Source organism: Macaca fascicularis, chromosome 11, assembly GCF_037993035.2.
Source record: "Macaca fascicularis isolate 582-1 chromosome 11, T2T-MFA8v1.1".
In the NCBI taxonomy this organism is placed as follows: domain Eukaryota; kingdom Metazoa; phylum Chordata; class Mammalia; order Primates; family Cercopithecidae; genus Macaca; species Macaca fascicularis.
In genome coordinates, this window is record NC_088385.1 from 28720877 (window position 1) to 28737763 (window position 16887).

General features: G+C 37.7%; 1 protein-coding gene across 2 annotated transcripts in view; it reads left to right on the top strand.

Moving 5' to 3' along the window:
- RASSF8 (Ras association domain family member 8) overlaps positions 1-16887 on the top strand; it is a 116227-nt gene that overhangs the window by 28192 nt on the left and 71148 nt on the right. For both annotated transcript variants that reach the window (XM_045364890.3, XM_045364889.3), the window contains one exon: positions 9374-9467. The gene's annotated coding sequence lies outside the window, so the exon portion shown is untranslated. Of the gene's footprint in view, positions 1-9373; positions 9468-16887 lie in introns of those variants that run through there.

Here is a 16887-nt window from a genome sequence, read left to right on the forward strand (position 1 = left end):
CAATGTGCCAACTGTTGTTAGGTGTTTTCTCATAAAAATATTCCACTTCACAGGGAAGGAAGTGGTCTTATCCCCATCTTACAGATGTGGAATTTAGGGAGGGGTCGCCAAAATTAATATTTATGGGGGAGAAAAAGGACAGGAGAGCAAGCTTTCAGCAGTGCAGTGCTAGGGCTGTGGAGTCCTGGCTAAAGGCACTATGTGGTGTGGTTAGGAGCACAGATGGCAGCAGACAGGGCTGGATTCGTATGCGGGCTGTCATTTACTAGCAGGGACACCTGGGACATATGTTCTTTAACTACCTGTGCCTCTTATATCATCAGAAAATAAGGAAAACCCCTGTTTCATGAGATTGTTAAGATAATTAAATGAATTAACATACATAAAGTACTTTGAACAGTGGCTTGGCACATAGGGCTATAAAAGTGAAGTGTTTGGTGAAGTTTATTTCTATGCTGGCTTGTAGCAAGTGATTCTCTTGATCTCTGTGACCCTGTAGCAGAGTCTGTCCTCAGTCTTAAAGGGGTAAGATATTTATATCCAGTAGAGTTTCCCAGCATCCCAAGTTGGGTTCAGACCTACCCAGAGGGTAGGCGTGGCCTTGATTTACATTCATTAGTTCTTCTTCCTCCAAGATCCTGCACTTCCCAGGGCTATAGAAACCTGCCAGTAACAGTTTTTAAAAGACACACCAGGTGTACTTATTCCCAAGAACTTGCTCTGCAGATGAGGAAACTGAAGCTCAGGGAGGTTATGACTGTCCCAGGTTCACATAACAGCAGAGCTAAAATAAGAATGTTTGCTATTATCTGTGTTACCTCTAGAATGTACAGAGGAAAAGGACAGTTTTCTCTTCGAAGCCTTAATTTCATACAAGGTGGATGACCTCACATATCTTGGTCCACTGGACTATCAAGACTTGTAGGTTCTCTGTGCCCTTTTGGGGGCTATGATGTGCAGGCTGCTCCCAGCTTTCAAGCCCTTCAAGCGCACCTTACTACTTCTTAGAGCACCTCTTTTGGCTGCTCCTCTTAACCCAGTTTCCCTCTAAATTGTGTAGGGACTAGACATTCATTGACTCCTTCATGTGTTTCTTGTAGTCTTACCTATTCTTTCCAGTGGCCATTGGCTTCTTATAACCCTGACAAGGTTCGTAGTTACGTACTGACTGCTACCTCTCTCTTCTTTTGCTGCCTCTTCTCTTTGCTTTAATTTCCTTTCTTTATCCTCTCCTCCCCTCTTATGGATTCGTACACAGTGTCACTTGTGTATTTCTACCATTTTTTTGTAACTTGGGGCAGGATTGAACTTTTTTTTTTTTTTCTTTTTGCAACGGAGTTTTGCTCGTCACCCAGACTAGAGTGCAATGGCGCCATCTCAGCTCACCACAACCTCACCTCCCGGATTCAAGTGATCTTCTGTCTCAGCCTCCCAAGTAGCTGGGATTATAGGCATGTACCACCATGCTCAACTAATTTTGTATTTTTAGTAGAGACAGGATTTCTCCATGCTGATAAGGCTGGTCTCGAACTCCCAACCTGCTGAGGTGATCCGCCCACCTCGGCCTCCCAAAGTGCTGGGATTACAGGCGTGAGCCACCATGCCTGGCCCAGGATTGAACTCTTGACTTTTGGAGCTGTTGCTAGGCAGTGAGTGTTCATGATATGAACTGACCAAAATCCACAGTACATCTTGTGAGCTATACAATCATGCCTCTTAGCTTTCTTTTGGCTAGCCTGGAGCCAAATTGAATGTTATTAACACAGCATTATAACCGATATATGCTTTCATTAAGAGGAAAGAGTATACCAAAATTGAGCCAAAAACTGGGATGCTGTAATTCTGCACTAAGGCAGGAAATGATAAGGTTTCAGAAACAGGTAAAGTATAATCTGTACAAGTGCCTGGTTTAAGTCGTGTTTAAACCTAAAGATAATTTTTTCTTCAAGTTGAAGTGGCTTTATTGTTTATGCTTTTCTTTGAACTGAAATAAGGACAATATTCAGAATTAACATACATTATGCAACAGGTCAATTTAGGAAATTAAATAGTTGTTTAAAATATACTTGAACCTTCCAACATATTGTAATTCATTTTCTATCCAACAGTAGAATGTTATTCACTTTCTATATTTTTTTGCCTTTTAAATTCTATGCAAAAATTTCTACCAGCTCTTGTTTTAAAAAGAGAATGAAGGTCATTGTTGCTTGAAATTAATTTTTGTTTTTTTATTATTAATTAATTAATTAATTTATTTTTTAAGATGGAATCTCACTCTGTCGCCCAGGCTGGAGTGCAGTGGCGCAATCTCGGCTCACTGCAACCTCTGCCCCCCGGGTTCAAGCAACTCTCCTACCTCAGCCTCCCAAGTAGCTGAGGCTACAGGCATGCGCCACCATGCCCAGCTAATTTTTCTTTTTGTATTTTTAGTAGAGACGAGGTTTCACCATGCTGACTAGGCTGGTGTCGAACTCCTGACCTCATGATCCACCTGCCTCGGCCTCCCAAAGTGCTGGGATTACAGGCGTGAACCACCATGCCCGGTCGAAATTAATGTTATTTTTTAAAAAATGAATTCCTTCCTAGCAGTTGAGCTTACTTTTTTTAGTAGGCTCTTTTTAAGATAACTTTTTTTGAGACCATAAAGGGAACAAAATGGGAAAAAGTATAAAACATCAGTGCAGACAGCCTTCAACTCAAAACTGTCAGGTCTTTAAAAGCAATCTTGAAACTTTTCTTGTTGTCTGGTAGCAGTATTATTGAACAGATGGCTAATTCACACAATAAGCTGGATAATCAAATCTGATGAGCTAAGATGGGGTTAACTAGAGCAATCTGTAGTATTTAGAAAAAATTCCAGGGTGATTGGGGAATGGTGACTGCAATCATTATTTGGGATTCATTTCTGTTAGTACAAAAATACAACTTAAAGTCACAATTCGTTTTAATAAAAATGTTTTTCTTTTATTTAGAAAATAGCCCTCCCCCCATCACTGAACAATCATTTCTTGTAGGGGAGAAGAAGAGAGATTTGTATCAGCCACCTGCACGGCCAGTCCGGGAAATAGTATGTCAAATCCCTGCTTTATCAGGAACCCCTCCTGGCCTTCCTCTGGTCCTCATTTATTGAGTTTGCCAGATCCTGTGCTAGGTGGTGGGACCATAAGGAAGAAATGGGATGAGATTCCATGGTACAGTAGGGAAATGGGTCTAAACAAGTAACACAAAACAGTGTGGAAACCTCCCAAGAATTCCTGTAGTATGTTTAGAGAAACTGTATCTCCTGGAGGATGGTTCACAGCATCTGTTTAATTACCTTTGTAATTGTCTTCACTTAAGTTAAAAACTAGTTAGCTTTTTTGAATTTTTCTTGATTTTAGAAAGCATCTCTGAGGGATATGCCTATCTTGCCGGAATTCTTCTGCAGACTCACTGTGCGTCCAACAGAGCCTCGTACTTACCAAGTGATAGTAAAGACAGATTTATGATGTCTCCTTTGCAGAATGATTCTACTTGTCTATTCTTCAGGTTTCTTTCCCTCCCAACATTTCTGCCTGTCGGAATATTTTCTCCTAAAACTAAGGCCCAACCATACGTTTTCTTACAATCACTGGTCACACCCACAGCCATATTGTTCTTTTCTCAGGGCTTCCTTGGTGTAAACCTTTAATATGTCCTGATTTCACATTTTCTGATGTGTGTTTTATAGTGAAACACAGTTTCTACTACTAATGTGGTTTATATTTGTCTTTTAATCTATAGGCATTTAACAGTCTTTCTTTCCCCCCACCCCTCTCTTTCTGATTCAAATTGGAATAATAGAAGACACCTAAATAATATGATGAATACTTATCAAAACTCCGAAGTTGGTTTTCCGAAAAAAGCTCTCTGTTATGTGAGATATTGAAGTGTTATCCAGGAGAAGAATACTTTATTCAAATAGTCATCTTATAGCTTGTCTACTAAAGTTGATGAAATTCGTTTTCCAAACTGGTTTAGACAAAAATGATTACTTAGCTATTTAAAACACAATTGATCATATCTCTTTCTTGTCTTATCTCATCTCATCTGCCACTCTTCTGATTTCTTGCATAACATTTAATAACAAATCATAAGACTAACAAGGATGCATTTCAATTCCTTATGGTTTATGGATCAGTTTATTAGGTCAAGGGTGGGGTGGGGCATGGCGGTGGGAGGAAGTACAGTAGAGAGTACAAACATTTGCTAAGAGCAGCATGGGATAGGTGAATTTACCCAGTGTAGGAGTCTGGCAGAAGTTTTAAAATGAAGTACATCTGAGTTCAAATCAGGGCTCCGCCTTTACTAGCCACCTGAACCTGGGAGGGTACTAAATCTGAAATCTTAGTTTCTTCATGTGCAAAATGGAGACTAGGATTGACCTTCACAAGGTTGTGAACAGTGTCTGAACTGGGCATAGAGTGGTGCCTGGCACTTATTTGTTGAGTGCCTGTTATTACTTTTTAATGCCAGAAACTGCATCCTGATCAAGTCACCTAATCTTAACCTCAACTTTATATAACCTGTATAATGGGAATATTGACATATTAATGTGAAAAAGCTAAAAAATTTACAGCCATATATAAGCATAAAGGGCTTATTTCATGAAGGCTTCCTGGATATCCTCCAGCCATTAGTGATTTCTCTTATATGAACTCTGCTGTAGCTTTTTTCCAAGTCTCTTTGGTGTTTATCAAACATTTATTTGATACTATTGTTACTATACATTAGTTACATTTCACAAATATTGTAGTTAGTGGAATGAAACCCGTATCTTCATCTTTGTAATCCCTGTGGTATTTTAAATATGGTAAGAGCTTGGTAAAGGTTTATTATATAAATAATTAAGTTTGGTATTACCATTGTTCTCTGCTTTTTAAGCTAATATAGCTTAATAGTATCATAATGGATTTATTTCCACAGAATATCTCCCTTATTGTTTCTGTGATCATCTTATTAACCTTCACAGGGACTGTGTAAAACCTAAGATACGTTCCTTACTAACATTGTGTCTTGCTGTTAGCAGAACTGAATTATATGTGGAGATGTGTGTCTATGTATTTTGATGACAAGGCAAAAAAACCACCTTAAATATTCCCACTCTTTTATTGGACAACAAAAATTTAGGAGTAGTTTAGAATTCCATAATATGTATAGTTTATTTTGTGGATGCACAGGGATATCACCTATGAAAATGTGCTACCATAGTTTATTTGTAGTTGAATATTTAGAATTTCAAATGGGTTTTCTCTTTTCAATAAAAAGAAATGTGCTTTTAAAAAAAAAAAATCCACACACAGAAGAACATTTTGGGGATCTTGGAATCACAGAGTAGAGAGTAGCTGGTTTCTTCCAAAACTTCTAGACTTTTTATCTGACCTATAATACTTAAATAACCAGAGCAATAAACTCTTCTCATTTTTACAGTAGTAGAAATGTCAGTATTGTCTATTGATTATCTCTCCTGGTGGGCCTAGTTTGAAGGAAGAGAACACACCCAACAATTAATCAGCAGTCATTAAAAAACATCTACAAGGAATTGAAGGGTTTGCATTCTTCTCTTGTTTAAAAAAAAAAAGCAGAGCCTCTTGGAAACTGGAATTTATTTTGCTCTTGAGTTATTCTTGAGCATTCTAATTTGCTTGTGTTTAGTGTTTAGGAATTGCAATAACCTGATATTGTGTTAACATCAATAACTTCTATTTGCATTACTATAAACTATTTAATTTAATTACGTATTACTGCATAACAAGTTGCCCCATGCCTAGAGACCTAACTTCTTTTTTTTTTTTTTTTAAACTCTCACCTCTTTTATTTGGATCAGGGATCCAGGAATGGCTTGGGTGAATGATTTTGATTCTGGATCTTTAATAAGATTGCAACCCAGGTGTCAGTCCATTTTGTATGTAGCCTACATGAAGGTTTGACTGGGGCTGGAAAATCCACTTTGAAGGTGGTTCACTCACATGCCTCGCAAATTTGCGCAGGTTGTTGGCAGGAGGGCTCAGTTCCTCGCCATATGGATGTCTCCACAGGGCTGCTTGAATGTCTGGCTCATATCAGGACAAGTGATCGAAGAGAGCAAGATGGAAGCTACCATGTCTTTATGACATCATTCCGAAATATCCTATGGGCTGTCCAGGTTACCTCTGTTCATTGTAGGAGAAGAATACACAAGGGTGTGAAAATCATTGGGGGCCATTATGGAAGCTAGCTGCCATAATAAAAGAATGCTTAATCCTTAGCACATTTTTATAAGTGTCCAATTAATGTTTGAATCACCTTAAGTTTTACCAAAAATAATATAATTATTGGTGGGGCTTCCCCAATTTTTATCCTCTTCTTTTCCCCACAATTACATGTTGGCGTTCATTGATTTATGGTCATTTCAAGTATAATAGATACCTGTTTTTCAGACATGTGGTAATAGGAGTATTGTATCTAGGTAAAAGGAATCGTTTAGGTAAGCAGAACTTTCATTGAGGATAAGCTCAGAACCACTGTACAATCTGCTGCCATTCTGTAAAACCCTCTGAATTCATCAAGCCTTCAGCAGATATTTATCGAGCCCCACTTACGTGCTAGGCATCGAGAATGCAGGTGTCAGTGCAAAGTGTCTCTGCCCTCAAGAAGAAGCAAACATTTCAAATAGTTATTGAAGATCATGGGCTCTGAAGTCAATTTGCTCGAGTTCAGTTCTTGCCTCTCCTGTTTAGCTGTGTGACCCTGGGCTGGTTATTTAACCTTTCAGTTCTTTTCTAATTATTCCCTTATTACAGATTACCTGCCTCAGGGTTGTTGTGAGGATTTGATGAACAGTACCAGTGAGTACTAAGTGTCAGCCACTTGAGAATACCTGGAGTGACTAGTTTTGATAAGGGAGTGATGAGGTCATATTTGAGTGGAGTCTTGGAGAGTGAGTTGGAGTTTGGCCAGCATAAAAATTTGGTAAGGCCTGCACCTGGGATGCCAACTTGAAGGACAGGCAGGGAAACTGAAGTGGGGTGAGGCCGTGTATGCCACGTGGTGGCTTCAGGGGAGACACTGGAGATGGGCCTGGACAGCCGCGGGAAGGGATGCGAAGGGGCTCGTGGAAAAAACGCAGTGCATGCAGTTTCCTGAGACCATCTTCACTTAAGCTCTTGTTTCTCACTGCCTTCCTAGTACTCCCACACCTGCCAGAGCTCATATTTGCATTTGTGGTTAGGAACATTTTGTCACTGCAGTTACCTGACAAACAAAAGAAGATTGAACTTTTTTGTGGAGACTTTCAAAAGCAGTAGGATGATAGGATTGGATCTTCACCAGTGACCTGGTGAAGAGTGAACAATGGGCTGAGTAGTTAGGAGGTTGTAGGAATCGACAGGAGGTGGGGAGGGGATGCAGGTTCACAAGAGCCCAAGCCCTGACTTTTGTCAAGCTTGGCATTTCCCAGAGGCATCCTGAGCACATTACATTCCCAGGGTACCACAGAACTGCTCCTGCTCCCTGCACCGCTCATCTCATCTCAAAGTGAATTTTGCAATTATAAAAATCTAAGAAGGAGAGATTTTAATCTCTGCATATATATTAGTGTCAGTGTGAATTACATATGAGAGAATAAGCACCATAATCTTTTTGGCCTTTAAATCTCTGGCTCTAGTGACAACCTTATTTTATGGACAAAGATGATAACAATTATATGTCAGTTTTTGAAACTCATTCTCAGCTATCCACTTCCCACTCTCAAAAGTTTTTCTTGAAAACACAACTAAAAAGAGAGATGAGGCTTTGCTGAAGAAAAGTTGGTTAGGAAGAGATTTTGATTTAGGTGAGTAAGAATACTTTTGACAACCAGGCTAGACTCCAGACAGCTCCCAGGCCCAAGGATGGGAATTAGGGTGGTTGTTAGTCCATTTAGTCTCTTCTCACTTGGTTTTGAATTTGCCACCCAGTCCTCTTTCCCAGCAGGATTGACCCTTCATTGCTTTTTGGATGACACCCTCCACAGACAGGCTCTTTTGCCAAATCCTGTCACCCTCAGATGTGTATATTTCTTTTAGCTTCTTTAGGAGGTAGGTAGGTAGGTCTACTTGAAGCCAGAAGACTCTAACCCAACATCTGGTATAAGAAGATATAGTCGAAATTCTGTGATATCTAGCTAGCTTAAACCTATATATTTTTATTAGGAAAAAAAAAATTAATGTGACTGCTACCTTTTTAAGATTTGGAAGCGGGCACTAATGCACCTTTGTGTTACAACTCTAGCACTATGTAAAAAATAATCAGGAAGCCATTGGCATTTTTATAACAACTATTAAGTTATATGAAGTGTGAGTGTAGTAACCAGCTTTGGAGACAAAGTCTTCATTCAGGGATATAGCAGCTGTGCAGGGAGAGCCCAGCTATGAAAGGGGAAACTTTCGACTAACTTCCCCTTTCCTCAATGGTGTTTGAAATGTGTATATTTTCTTACATTTGCATCAGATTTGAGGTCTGCCAGCTCTTTCTCCTTGTGCTCTAATTTGATATTTCATACTATTTCATGACTAAGAAATTTAAGGATTTTAACATTTGGGGGTGGCATTTTCTATTCATAATAAAAGTAGTTTCGTGTCTGGATAGATTTAAAAAAAATGGTTGATGGAAGCTGGTCTTGTTGCTAAAGTAAATCTTTCTATAAATAAATGCAGAAACATCTGTGAAGGGCATAGTCTGAATGTGGCAGACATATGAATTGCATCAATTCCCATCTTGTGGCCAAGATTTCTTCCTTGGGCTTTCTTTATAGCTAATGTTGTGGCAAAGTTTCACATTCTCACAGCATTAGGCAATAAAATGGTCAAAAGAAACGGTGCCAAGTTACCCTCTTTCTTAGGTTAGTCAGTAGTAGGAATTTGTACTCACCAAGGAGAAGTGCAGTGTATTTTTTGTTTTTATTTTTTAGGACCTGAGAGGTCTCCTTCAACTTCAGTTTTAGCCCTGGCCTTAGGCAATTTTTCCAAATGTAAAACTGCTTTCAAGAAATTAGTGTGGTATCACAGGGAGCTGGGGTCGGTAGAAAAAGAAGACACAAAGTCTCTCCTAGAACTCCATGGGCCAATCAAATGACCTTTTATAGAAACAACTGAAATTCCTTTTTCAAAAGCACAAAAATGCTAATTGAAACCAAACCAAACAAACCCACCCCACAAGAACTGCAATTCAAATGGCTAAGGGGGAAGAGTGGGGTCAGGGGAGGAAAATTCTTGGGAAATTTATTTGAAGCCATGTACTTGTATTTTGCTCTTTGGTGATTGTATGTTAAAATGGAATGATTTAGTATTTTTAAGATAAAAATGAGCCAGGACTAATTTTTACACACTTTTTGCAGGTGCCTGTGTAGATCCTCCTAGAATACCTGTGTGGTGCTGTCCTTCCTCAAGACTACCTCGTTCTCACTGGCTGGGAGACTCCTGCGTGCTGAGGTGAGTGGTGCTGAGGTATACTCCTTACATGCATTACATCCTAGAAGAGTAGCACTTTCAATGGCTTTTTAAAAAAATCTTTCAAAGTTTTGGGAGACTTTCGTAGGTCATGTTCATTAGTAAACTCTTAAGAATCATCATTTGTAAGCCCTTTATTTAGAGAAGGACTAAGTATAGTTGGTGATGGTATCTGTTGCCACTGCAGTATAATTCCTAGGTCCAAATTTGGGTCGACACTAAAAGCATCATAAAACATGCCGTGGGTTTCACGTTTGGAGTCTGAAGCAAAATATTTCAAAGCTGTGTGTCACCACTCTTGGGCTTTCTGAGCACTGTTCTATTAATGCTATAAATTGGCAACCTCTTTTAAAGTAGAGAAGTATTTCTCATAGTGAAAGGCTAGAAAATCTTGATGGCTAACTAGTTTTTCAGACTTTTCTCTGTGATAATCTTGGTTAAGTCTGGAAAATCCTATAGCTTGTGTTTCCATTTCTTTAATAGTGTCTATTATTGGCTTCATTAAGTCAAGGGGGGCATAAAAATCTCCTTGGGTGAGGATATTCAACTAAATTATGTCTCAGTTTTAGTATGTTTGCTGTATGTCATCTCTTGTCCCTTGAGCATTTAAATTACTTATTGGTCCCAGGAGGGAAAATAATTTGACCTTGTTTGTAATGGGTAAATCACTTATGAATAAATTGTTCACACTTTACAGGTGAATAAACTCTGTGAGGGCACCAGCCAGCGTGCTGTCTCATAAATTCCTTAATCTCTCATTTGCAAAAGTTATGTGCGTGAATTTTTAACTAAATGCTGGATCTCGACGGTCTCACATAAACTGATTTCCCCCGAAATAAAAAACTAACTTCGCAGCTTTCTAATAATTGCTAGATTATATGGAGAGACTGGACTCCTAAAACCGCAAATCCATATCCTCACCAGTTCAGTTTCCCTTTTGTAGACCCTGGTATGTTGCTTACAGCATTAGCAAAAACCATGACTAGAAGGCCACAAATGTTGAGAGTCAAAAGATAGCCTGGTTCTAATGAGGCAATTTTGTTCTATCCACGTGAGAGTCAAAAAGGCCTATTCAGACCCTATGTTTAAGGCCCTGCCATTTGTAATATGGCCTACAAAGGAAAAGCATAAGAAAAAAGAAATGTACTATGTAGTACAATTGACTAAAGTTCTCTCTGATAGTCACTTAAATTTTAGTTTTGGCTACCATTACTGATGAAGCTGTGCAATAAAGCTTTCTTTTATACATTAATTATTTTTTATTAAGGAGAATCTATGTGTAAGTTATACCAACAGGAACTGTGGTTGAGGCTTAATGTTTGGGGATTTTGTGTATTTGGGTTTGAACATTTTAGTTGTTTTGTTCCTCTGGATCACTAGTAGTTATCCACTAATACAGGTGGGGATTGTATGAGTTGCTTGGAGTTTGCTGCTGAAGAATTTTCATTTTTTGCGGGTTCTTCTCAAACACTCAATATTCTCTAGATCAGCAGCCTTTGATTTTGATCCTTGACTTACAGAACAAAGAGACTCCTTTAGCTTACTACTATGTTTCCCTTTTTGAATGAAGTGTTACTTTAAAATGTTTTAGATAAATGAAGGGTCTGCCTAGCATTGAGGTATATTTATATCTGAAACTTAGGAAACTTGTTTGCCTGTGGTGGCTACTGTACCCACTTTACAGGAGAGGGACTTCCCTAAACCTTTCGGAATGAAACATCCAGTTCTAGTCATGTTAACTTTGATGGGCAGCAAAACCAGCTTTGTAGTCTCAGAATTGCTACACTGTAAAACTGTCTTAATTTTTTTTTCATGGAGCTAGTTAAAATTGTTAATTTTTTGCAATCAGAGTATCTTTCTACTGACTCACATTTTTTTCCATAATGATGCAGCTTCTCTTGAGCCATTTTTCTTTTAGAGCATGTGATATTAGAGAATAATTTACAGTTTATCACAAGTTTGTTATGCTGTGTGAAAAGAAACTTTAAAGCTCATATTTTGTGTAAAAAGACAGATTGGGTAAAACAATAACTTTTACAGATTATTTGTTTGCTTCTCTTTCTGTTCTAGATAGGACTGTATCTTCCCATATCCCCCCTTTCTAGTACCTTCCTATAAGATGCATTAGTGAAGGGAAAATAATGATAAACAGGACTTAGTTCTATAATAGTTCAAAACTGCCTTGCAAGTAATTTTCCATAGTTTCTGGAATGAAACATATGGTAGTAATGTACTGTGCCTCTGGTAATGGAAAGTAGTTTTAAAATACTCTCAATATTTTATATTTTAAAGGGTATGTGTACGTATGTGTATGTGAGTGTGTGTGTTTTCAGGTTTTTCTAGCCCGTGTAGATTTAATGGAATTATTTTTATATGCTTATACCTGTTTTTACAGGTTTAGATGGGGCATTTTGAATAAAACTTGTAATGAGGTGTTTATTGTTGTTACAGATAATTTGTGCATGCAAGTTTTAGAAGGCTTGAAATGATCTTGCAGAGAAAACTACTTGATAGGAGGGGGTGTGACATTTTCTGTAGTTTAAGTTGTCATAGTAACCTGCATCAAGACGCATACTTGGAATCCAGGCCTGAAGAATTTCAGTGACAATAAACATTCCAGTTGCATTCATCATCCTTTTTTTGGCCAAGAAAGGAGCCATCCATTGTGACCTAATTATTTTATTTCTGTTTTTAGAAGATGAGTAACAGTTTGCATGTTTCAGCGCTTTGAAACTTCCCTAGTAGAATAAAAATGAAAAGTTCAGCTGTTTATATTTGAGATTGACATTTTCTGATAATGTATCGCAAACTAGTTATTTCAGATTTTGAGATAGGTTTGGTGTGATGATTACCTAATGAAATATGAAAGAAACAGGATTTGATACTGATTGAAGAAATTGCCATATCCATTGGTTAACGTGCAAGTCTAATATTAAGAATATTGGAATTTGGTTTTTATGAAGCTCTGAGTTGAGAATGTTATGACTTCCCTATTATCAGTTTGCTAATATTTTTATGTTATGGCATTTTGTACTGCAGTCTTAATTGGGTACAAATATATTTTAGTAAAAAGAATGAGGCATCATTTTTATTAGTGGAGTCAGCTTACTTTGAGAAATTTGTATCCAGACATCATTTTTAGATGTCCTATTTTTCACAAAGGACTGTAGAATATTATTTCTGAAGAGAAAGCTATTTTTTTTTCTCTTTTTTTGAGATAGAGTCTCACTCTTGGTGCCCAGGCTGGAGTGCAGCGGCGCGATCTCGGCTCACCGCAACCTCCGCCTCCTGAGCTCAAGCGATTCTCCTGCCTTAACCTCCCGAGTAGCTGGGATCACAGGCATACACCACCACACCTGGCTAATTTTGTATTTTTTGTAGAGACGGGGTTACACCATGTTGACCAACATGGTCTCGATCTCTTGACCTCGTAATCTGCCCGCCTCAGCCTCCCAAAGTGCTGGGATTACAGGCGTGAGCCACTGCGCCTGGGGAGAAAGCTTTTCTTAAGGTTTGATTCTCTCTTGCCTTCTGCAAGATATTGATTGCTAACCAAGATTATTCGAAGTTAAAAATTCTCAAAACAAAGAACACTAGGAGAAATAAGGTGATAAGAATGAGTATGTGTGGGCATGTACGTGTGTCCATTCATTTAAGGAAACTTGGAAAATAAATAGGGAGAGTTCATGGCTTGTCTAATTAATAGAAAGAAAATCAGAAATCTGTTTACTGGGAAAATGTGAAGGAAAAGAACTTCACTCCTGTCAATGTTTAGAGATATTTACTGTTAATATTTTATGGGAAGTATCTATAATTTTGTAAACAATATTCAGGTCAAACTCAGCCAAAATACTAAAACGGTGAATTTGACCTAAAATTGTATTAGAATTAGCAACATACTTGCTGTTATCAGTACTGTCTAAGGTAGCACTGATGGGCCACACATAGTGGCTCACACCTGTAATCCCAGCATTTTGGGAGGCCGAGGCAGGAGGATCACTTGAGTTCAGGAGTTCAAGACCCTGTCTCTGCAAAAAAATTTTTAAAAATCAGCTGGGCACAGTAATTGCAACCTGTAGTTCCAGCTACTCCGGAGGCTGAGGTGGGAGGATTATACCACTGCACTCCACCCTGGGTGACAGAGAGAACTGTTGAAAAGGAGACTAAAAATTATTTGCAGATAATAAAAAGTTCCCAAGGCAATCAACTAAAATGGAGTTTAGTAGGGTTGCACTATAAATCATGGAAATATCATGATCTTTTGTGTATGATAATAACCAGTTTAAAAATATGAGAAAAAAAGCCCATTCATAGTAGCAACACAAAATATGCCGGGAATTAAACTTGGTAAGAAACTCAAATGGCCTATAGAAAGGAAACTAGTAAACTTTGCTCTGAAGATGATGAGGAGACTCATGTTTCTGGATAGGAAGACAATTCTTTAGTTTTAGTATTTTATATTGATTTGTAAGTTGAATATAACTCCAAGCAAAATCTCGGGAGTTTCTCATAGATCAGTGATTCTGAATTGTTTTACATTTTTATAGAATATATAAGAGCCAAGAAATGTTTATACAGTAAAGAAGAATAATGAAGGGAAAGTTGTAATGCTAGATATTAATTTGAAAATGGTATGATGTTGATAAAATAGAAAATACTTGGAGCAGAATGGAAAGCTCAGAAGAATGTTGTATTGATAAAAGTGCCACTGCAAATAATGAATGTAAAAATGTAGTAATGCATATACTAGAAAAGAGTGTATATGAATATCTGATCTTGGGCTTGGGAGAAAGAATGTACTAAAACATAGAAGCAAAGGTTAAAACAGAACAATTCATATGTGTAATGATATTAAAAATTTAAATAATTTAATTTTGCTTATATCAAATCACAAAAAGGCAGTCACCTGGGGAAAATATTCAAGTCGTGTATTCAGATTTTTTCTTTATATAATATGTAATTACATTATAATATTAATATATAATTACATTGGTAATATACAGTCATTTGTCATTTAACAGGAATACATATTGAGAAATGTGTCTTTAGGTGATTGTTGTTGAGGTGCGAATATTATAGAGTGTACTTCTACAAACCTGGATGGTATAGCCTCCTACACACCCAGGCTGTATGATAGCCCATGGCTCCTAGGGCCACAAACCTTTACAGCATATGACTGTACTAAATACTCTAGGCAATTGTAATACAGTGGTAGATATTTGTGTATCTAAACATAGAAAAGGTATGGTAAAAATACAGTTTAAAAGATTTAAAAGTGGTACACCCGTATGGGGTATTGCCTAGAATGGAGCTTGCAGGTCTGGAAGTTGCCCTGGGTGAGGCAGTGAGTATTTAGTGAATGTGAGGGCCTAGGACATTATTGCACTTTTCTGTATACTTTGTAAACACTGTGTACTTAAGCTGCACATTTATTTTGAAATTTCTTTTTTTTTTTTTTGAGACTAGGGTCTCTGTCACCCAGACTGGAGTGCAGTGGCATTGTCACAGCTCACTGAAGCCTTGACCTCCTGGGCTCAAGTGATCCGCCTGCTTCAGCCTATCAAGTAGCCGGGACTACAAGTGCATTTCACCACACCCAGCTAATTTTTAATTTTTTAAAAGTACATTCCACCATACCCAGCTAATTTTTAATTTTTTTTTTTTTTTTTTTTGTAGAAACAAGGTCTCACTGTGTTGCCCAGGCTGGTGTCGAAATCCTGGGCTCAAGCAATCGACCCTCCTCAGCCTCTCGAAGAGGTGGGATAACAGGCCTATTTTTAATTTTTAAAAATTAAAAATTTTTATCCACTGTGCCCTGCCTATTCATAATTTTTATTCTTCAATATGAAATTAACCTTAGCTTACTATGTAACTTTTTTACTTTATGAACTTTTAAATTTTAACTTTTGATTCTTTTGTAGTAACACTTAGCTTAAAATACAAATACATTGTACAGCTGTGCAAATATGTTTTATTTATGTTCCTGTTCTATAAGCTTTTTTCTATTTTTAAAATTATTTCTTTTCAAACTTTCTTGTTAAAAACTAAGACACAAACACACATTTTAGCCTAGGCCTATACAGGGTCAAGATTACCAATATCACTTTCCACCTCCACATCTTGTATTGGAAGGTCTTCAGGGGCCATAAGACTCATAGAGCTGTCATCTCCTATGATAACAAAGCCTTCTTCTGGAATATCTCCTGAAGGACCTGCCTGAGGCTTTTCTTGCTGTTGTACATGAGGTTTGGCTTCTTGATTTCTTCCTCAGTTCAATCATTATTGATGTGTAGAAACACTCTGTTTTTGTACAATGATTTTGTATCCTGTAACTTTATGAATCATCAAATCTGAAGAGTTTTTTGGTGAAGTCTTTAGGTTTTTCTAGATATAAGATAATATCAGCAAATAAGGATAAGTTGGCTTCTCCTTTTGTAATTTTTTAATTTGTCCTTTTATTTCTTTTTTTCTTTTTTATTATTTTTTTGAGACAGAGTCTTGCTGTATCATCTAGGCTAGAGTGCAGTGGCACACTCAGAGCTTACTGCAGTCTTGGCCTCTGGGGCTCAAGCAATCCTCCTACCTCAGACTCCTGAGTATCTGGCACCACAGGGGTGTGCCACCACAGCTGGCTAATTTTTGTATTTTTGCAGAGACGGGGTTCTGCCATGTTGCCCAGCTAGTCTTGAACTCCTGAGGTCAAGCTGTCCACCTGCCTTGGCCTCCCAAAGTGCTGGGATTACAGGTGTGAGCCACCATGCGTACCCTTGGATGTTTTTTATTTATTTCTGTTGCCTTATTTCTCTGGTTAGAACCTCCAGTACTATATTGAATAGGAGTGGTGAAAGTAGGCATCCTTGTCTTATTCCAGTTTTTGGGAGAAAATGCTTTCAATTTTCCTCATTTAGTATGATGTTAGCTGTGGATTTATAGTACATGACCATTATTAATTTTAGCATGTTGTATTATTGAAGATTCAAAAACATATACATGACACACATATAGATAATGTGTACATAAATGTAACTCATTCATCTATAGTTGATTTTTATATATGGTGACAGGGATCCAGTTTCATTCATCTACATTCAGCTATTTAATTTCCCAGCACCATATATTGAAGAGGGTGTCATTTCCCCATGTATGGTATGTTCCTTCTGTGCCTAGTTTGTTGATGTTTTTATCATGAAGGGATGTTAAATTTTATCAAATGCTGTTTCTGTGTCTATTGAGATAATCATATGGTTTTTATCCTTGATTCTGTTTAGGTGATGTATTACATTTGTTGATTTGCATATGTTGAACCATCCTTGCATGCCTGATATAAAACCCATTTGATCATAATGGATTATCTTTTTGATGTGCTGTTGAGTTCAGTGAGGTCATGTTTTGTTGAGGATTT